Below are 5,904 nucleotides of genomic sequence, written 5' to 3'. Positions count from 1 at the left end.
AAAATGATGGGATGCAATTGTAGATAATGATGAGTGGTTGTGGTTGCAGTAATGGTGATAGTAATGATGATGATGTGTGATGGTGGTGGGATTGTAGTGATGGTGATGATGTGGTGTGGTGGTTGCAGTGGGCGTGATAATGATACCTTAGTGTGTTGATGTTGGTTGTTAGTAATGGTGATGATGGTGTGATGGTGATGGTTTTTTAGTAGTGATGATGATGGGGTGGGGGGGGGGGGGGGGTTTTTGTGGTGATAGTGATGATGTGGTGGGGTGGTATTTGGTGGTTGTTAGTAGTATGGTGGGGATTATGATGATGCTATATGGTTGCAATGGTGGTGATGTGGTGACGTTTGTAGTGGTGTCGGGTGATGATGTGATGATAGCAGTAATTGGTGAGTGCGATAATGATTGTGGGAAGGAGTTGCAATAGTGGTGGTGGTGACGTGATGATGTGGTGGAAGAAAAGGGCAGTGATAGAACTTAGGACAATGATAGGGTGGTTGAAATGGTGATGGCGATAAAGATAATAATCTGGTAGTGGTTTGGGGTAGTGATGAAGACAGCACCTCTTATGGCAAAAGGGTTTAAAGTTTAGACGATCGACCCAATCAGCAAGTCCGGCCCGCATTCGTGCACCGTCGCAAACCCGCCGGTAGCATGTCACAATAAAACCCCAGCTTCCTCAAAAGGGACTGTTGCGTTTCTCCATCTTCCGGGTAACCCCTTGGGAGATGCACCCGATGGGAAAGGGCCCTCGATCCAACGTCACCCCTAAATAGTTTGGATGCGGCTCATATGGGAGTGCTGGTCCCCGACGAGGACGTTCAGTTTACGGGTGTGCCATGCACTGCATGGGTGGAATGCAGTGGCCACGGTTTTTGAAGTGTTCATCTTCAGTACCACTTGTCGAAGTAGGATTTGAGTCTGGTTGAGTCCTAGCTGGTACGCTCTCGAGACGGGTCCACACTTTACTCTGAGTAACGAGTGCCCAGTCGTCCGCGCATTCCCCGCCTCAGGGAGGAAGTGTTCGGATATCGCTAATGTAAACGTAAAACAAACATTGGCGCAAGTACCGAACCCTGAGGGACCCCATTCTTCAATTTCCTTTCTTTACTCGTAGCGTCTCCCCGTGCGACGCGGAATTGTCTTTCCCCCAAGATAGAGAGAACAACTTCAAGGTCTTTTTGCACCTTATGATCTTTGCAAGTTTGAGCATTAACCCTTCGACCAGACCGTATCATACGCCGCTGATAGGTCTATAATACAGCACCTGTTTGCTGTTTTCTCTCGTACCCCTGCTCATATGCTCTGCAAGGGCAATGACCTGTTCCGTGGTGCACCCCCCCTTTCCCCTGAAGCCTGCCTACTCGGGGGGCAGGGCAGCGTCTAGGACCGGCCCCATCGGTTTTAATAAAAACACGCTCCAACAATTTGTAAAGACAGCTCAGTAGAATATAGGTCTGTAACTGTCAGCCTCCTTCGCCGGTTTCCCGGGCTTCAGGGGGCAACTATCTTCGCATGCTTCCACACTTGTGGGAGCTTTCCTTTTGCGCAGACATTGCCTCTGCCAGTCGGGCCCCGTGCCCTGGGGCCCGTTGCGTCACCATATCGGGATATACGTCGTCTATCCCTGCTGCTTTACCGTTCTTCAAAATCGCTAATGCTGCACCCACTTCTCGGGGACTGGACGTCTGCAGGTAGCGAGTCCAAAATCGTACGGTACGCCTTGCGGACACCGCGCTCAAAAGCATGATTAGGGACCCTTTTGCTACGGTTCTTAATATTCTTGGCAATTGTGTCTGCCTCACATTCCGGTGCAGCCTTCGCGTAATTCCGGTCCGGATCCAATTTCTTTATCAAACGTCAAGCGTGGCGGTTGGAGTGTGTAAAGTCCAGATTTTCCACGGTCTCCTGCTACCTTTGCTTCCTTCCCTCTGCCAGAGACTGAAGTAGTATATGGGGCTACGTCCTGGGACTGGGTCCTGCTGGTACTGTTTGTACAGCTTTCCGACTCTGCCGTCCAGCAAGGGGTGTAGAATTTCCCGTTTGCCCCGTGGAATAGAACTTTGAGCGCTCTTAACCATACCCTGCTAAATCTGGTTATTTTTCTCGGACTTGGGAGGAATGCAGGGCAAACCTGCTCGATAAGGAACTGAATTACTCCCAATCAGCCTTCAAAGTTCCATCTGCAAAGTGGGAGAGACTGAACCCCCGGTATTGTCACCCCGCGTGACAAAACCGGCCTGTGCTGGCTGTGCCGGAAAGTCCCCGAGGACTGTTCGCTTCACCTGCAGCGGTTCCCACCGTTCGCCGCCTTTCGTAACGAGGGTGAGATCTGGAGTATACTCCTTCTTATGGGGGTACCCCTGAAGGTACCCTTTGTGCCGTAGGATCGTATTTGCAAAATATCTTGCTCTATTCGTTGCCAATTCGACCAAAAGACAACGGAAAACACGAACCATTCAAAGGAGACCACATTAGATAAATTTCCTTCAGCCACAGAAAAAGACTGGATAAATATTAATAATGAGTAATGCCGTGATCTTGCCCATTGCAAACTACTTTACTTAATAACTCAGGGCTGAGAATCTTCCGCCTAAAGGCGGATTTCTGCCTAAATGGTAGTTTATCTCCGCTCATCCCCATCACAATTCCTCTTTTTCAATTTTTTTTTTTTATAAAAAAACAGTGATTTTGAGAATTTCTCAAAAATTTTTCCCGCTGAATCTGCCGTGTCAAAAAATTTTCCTCAAAACCACAAAATCCCCAAATTATGTCTTATGTTGACACCTGTGCTCAGTCTCCTGAAATTTGGTGACGGTCCGTTTTTATGACGTCGGGCCAGACAGAATGGCACCAGAGTCACAATTGACACAGACGACCAGCGTTGTTTTTGATTAGCTGGTTGAAGGGAAGGGGAGGGACAGATGGGTCTGGATTTTTTTCTCTGTTGTAGGTACCTATTGTCTTTTAATCTCTCTCTCTCTCTCTCCCCTCTCTCTTCTCTCTCTCTCTCTCTTTCCCCCCTCTCTCTCTCCTCTCTTGCAACCATCCATTAAATATTGGTTATACAGAGATAATATATTAGAATAAAGCAATGGCGATTATTATTTCTTTCTTTTTCCCTTTTGGACTAGGCTTTAAATTTATAAGTGAGTAAAAAAGTGCCAGAAGACAATAGAGAAAAAAAATTTTTCGCGGCGGTGGTGGGGGTTTGAACCTGCGCCTTATTGGTCAAACCCGCCTGGCGGGTGAGAGGTGGCTTACCGTGTGAGCTATCCAAAACCCACAAAAAATTTTTTTTCAAACCCAAAGTTTTTTAGATCCCTCTTACCCACTTCTTGAGATCGCCGATTCGTTCGCCACCATCGCGAAGTAATTTTGCCCAGCAGTTAAGCTTAATACCAATATTCTCATACAAACTATAAATAGAAACGTTGAGACATTGAGTATCCCCCGGTGTATGGGGTGAATTTTAAATTCAGAAAAGTGAGTGGAGCAGGCACTTATGTTGGTAACAAAAAAGATATGAAGTGAGTAGAAAAGTGCCAGAAGACAATAGAGAATAAAAAATTTTTTCGCGGCGGTGTGGGGTTGAACCTGCGACCTTATTGGTACGACAACTCCGCCTGGCAGGTAAGAGCGTGGCTCTACCGTGTGAGCTATCCACGAATACAAAAAATATTCGTTTCAAACCCAAAGTCATTTCTAGATCCCTCTCTCACCCACTTCTTGAGATCGCCGATTCGTTCAGCCACCATCGCGAAGTAATTTTGACCACAGTTAAGCTTAATAGCCAATATTCTCATCACAAACATATAACATAGAAACGAATGAGACATTGAGTATGCTCCGGTGTATGGGGTGAATTTTTAATTCAGAAAAAGTGAGTGGAGCAGGCACTTATGTTGGTAACAACAAGATATGAAGTGAGTAGAAAAGTGCCAGAAGACAATAGAGAATAAAAAAAATTTTCGCGGCGGTGGGGGTTTGAACCTGCGCCTATTGGTACGACAACTCCGCCTGGCAGGTGAGAGCGTGGCTCTACCGTGTGAGCTATCCACGAACACAAAAATATTCGTTTCAAACCCAAAGTCATTTCTAGATCCCTCTCTCACCCACTTCTTGAGATCGCCGATTCGTTCGCCACCATCGCGAAGTAATTTTACCAGCAGTTGGGACCAATTTTATTCTCTATTGTCTTCTGGCACTTTTCTACTCACTTCATATCTTGTTGTTACCAACATAAGTGCCTGCTCCACTCACTTTTCTGAATTAAAAATTCCACCCCATACACCGGAGCATACTCAATGTCTCAATCGTTTCTATGTTATATGTTTTGTGATGAGAATATTGGCTATTAAGCTTAACTGCTGGTCAAAATTACTTCGCGATGGTGGGAACGAATCGGCGATCTCAAGAAGTGGGTGAGAGAGGGATCTAGAAATGACTTGGGTTTGAAACGAATATTTTTTGTGTTCGGGATAGCTCACACGGTAGAGCCACGCTCTCACCTGCCAGGCGGAGTTGTCGTACCAATAAGGTCGCAGGTTCAAACCCCACCACCGCCGCGAAAAAAATTTTTATTCTCTATTGTCTTCTGGGACTTTTCTACTACTTCATATCTTGTTGTTACCAACTAAGTGCCTGCTCCACTCACTTTCTGGCTTTTATTTGAATAACAGTGAAGGCCTTTAACATGTGGAAAGGACAATTCATTGATGTTTACAAAAAGTAAATTTATGTTAATGATAAGAATAGATTTATAGTAGTAATAGAAATATATATTACACAATACTAATACCCATGTTCCCGATTTTTACACTTTGCTTGTGTTTGATCGATAGACGGAGACATTTCCTCCTTTTTGATAAATTGCTATTAATCATCACTGAATAAAAACACTCACCAAAACCACTACATCAACATCTCTACCCCCATACTATTACAACCACCACCACATCTCATCCCCACCACCACTACTACTACAAATAACACCACATCATCCCCTTTCCACCACCACCACTACTACAACTACCACCACATCATCATCCTACCACAACTACCCACAACCGCCACCCCCACAATCATCTCTAAGACCACTAACTACAACCACCACAACAACCCCCACATCATCATCCCTACCACCACTACTATACAACCACCCCTCATATCATCATCTCTAATACCACTATACTACAATCACCACCACATCATAAACCCCACCCCCACTAAACCCCATCACCCTACCACCACTCCTACTACAACCCCCTCCACACATCATCCCCCTATCAGCATACTACTAACAAATTAAAAAACCACATCATCCCTACCACCATTACTACTACAACGACCACCACATCAATCTTACCAAAAACTACCACTACAACCACCACCACATCATCAACCCTACAACCACCACCACATCATCAACCCCACAACCCACCACCACATCATCATCCCTACCACCACACTACTACAATACCCCTGCATCGTTTTCCCACCATCAGCTACTACAACACCACCACACAATCATCCATACGACCACTAAAATACAATCAACTACCACATCATCCCTACCAACACTTCTACTACAACCACCACCACATCATCATCCCTACTACAAACCACCAAATGTTGTAATTACACTTTCAACTTTTGAAAATTTCCCCCGAGTCGTGTCAAAATTTGCCGCGAGACAAATTTTGGATCGCATCTCAGTAAATTTTAGTGAAATTCAAATTTTATAGGTTTATGGTCGCATGCATGGGTCATGATCTTCATGATGAAAAATTTCCTCCTTTTTCGTGACCGGTCATTCTCACCCCTGATAACTGCATAGATGTTTTAAAATCCTATTATAACTGTGATAATCACTCCATTCTGAGGGCGTTCAACTTC

Source organism: Berghia stephanieae, chromosome 7 (assembly GCF_034508935.2).
Source record: "Berghia stephanieae isolate SIO BIC M18660-M18661 chromosome 7, UCSD_Bste_1.3, whole genome shotgun sequence".
Lineage (NCBI taxonomy): Eukaryota > Metazoa > Mollusca > Gastropoda > Nudibranchia > Aeolidiidae > Berghia > Berghia stephanieae.
This window is presented reverse-complemented; position numbering follows the sequence as displayed.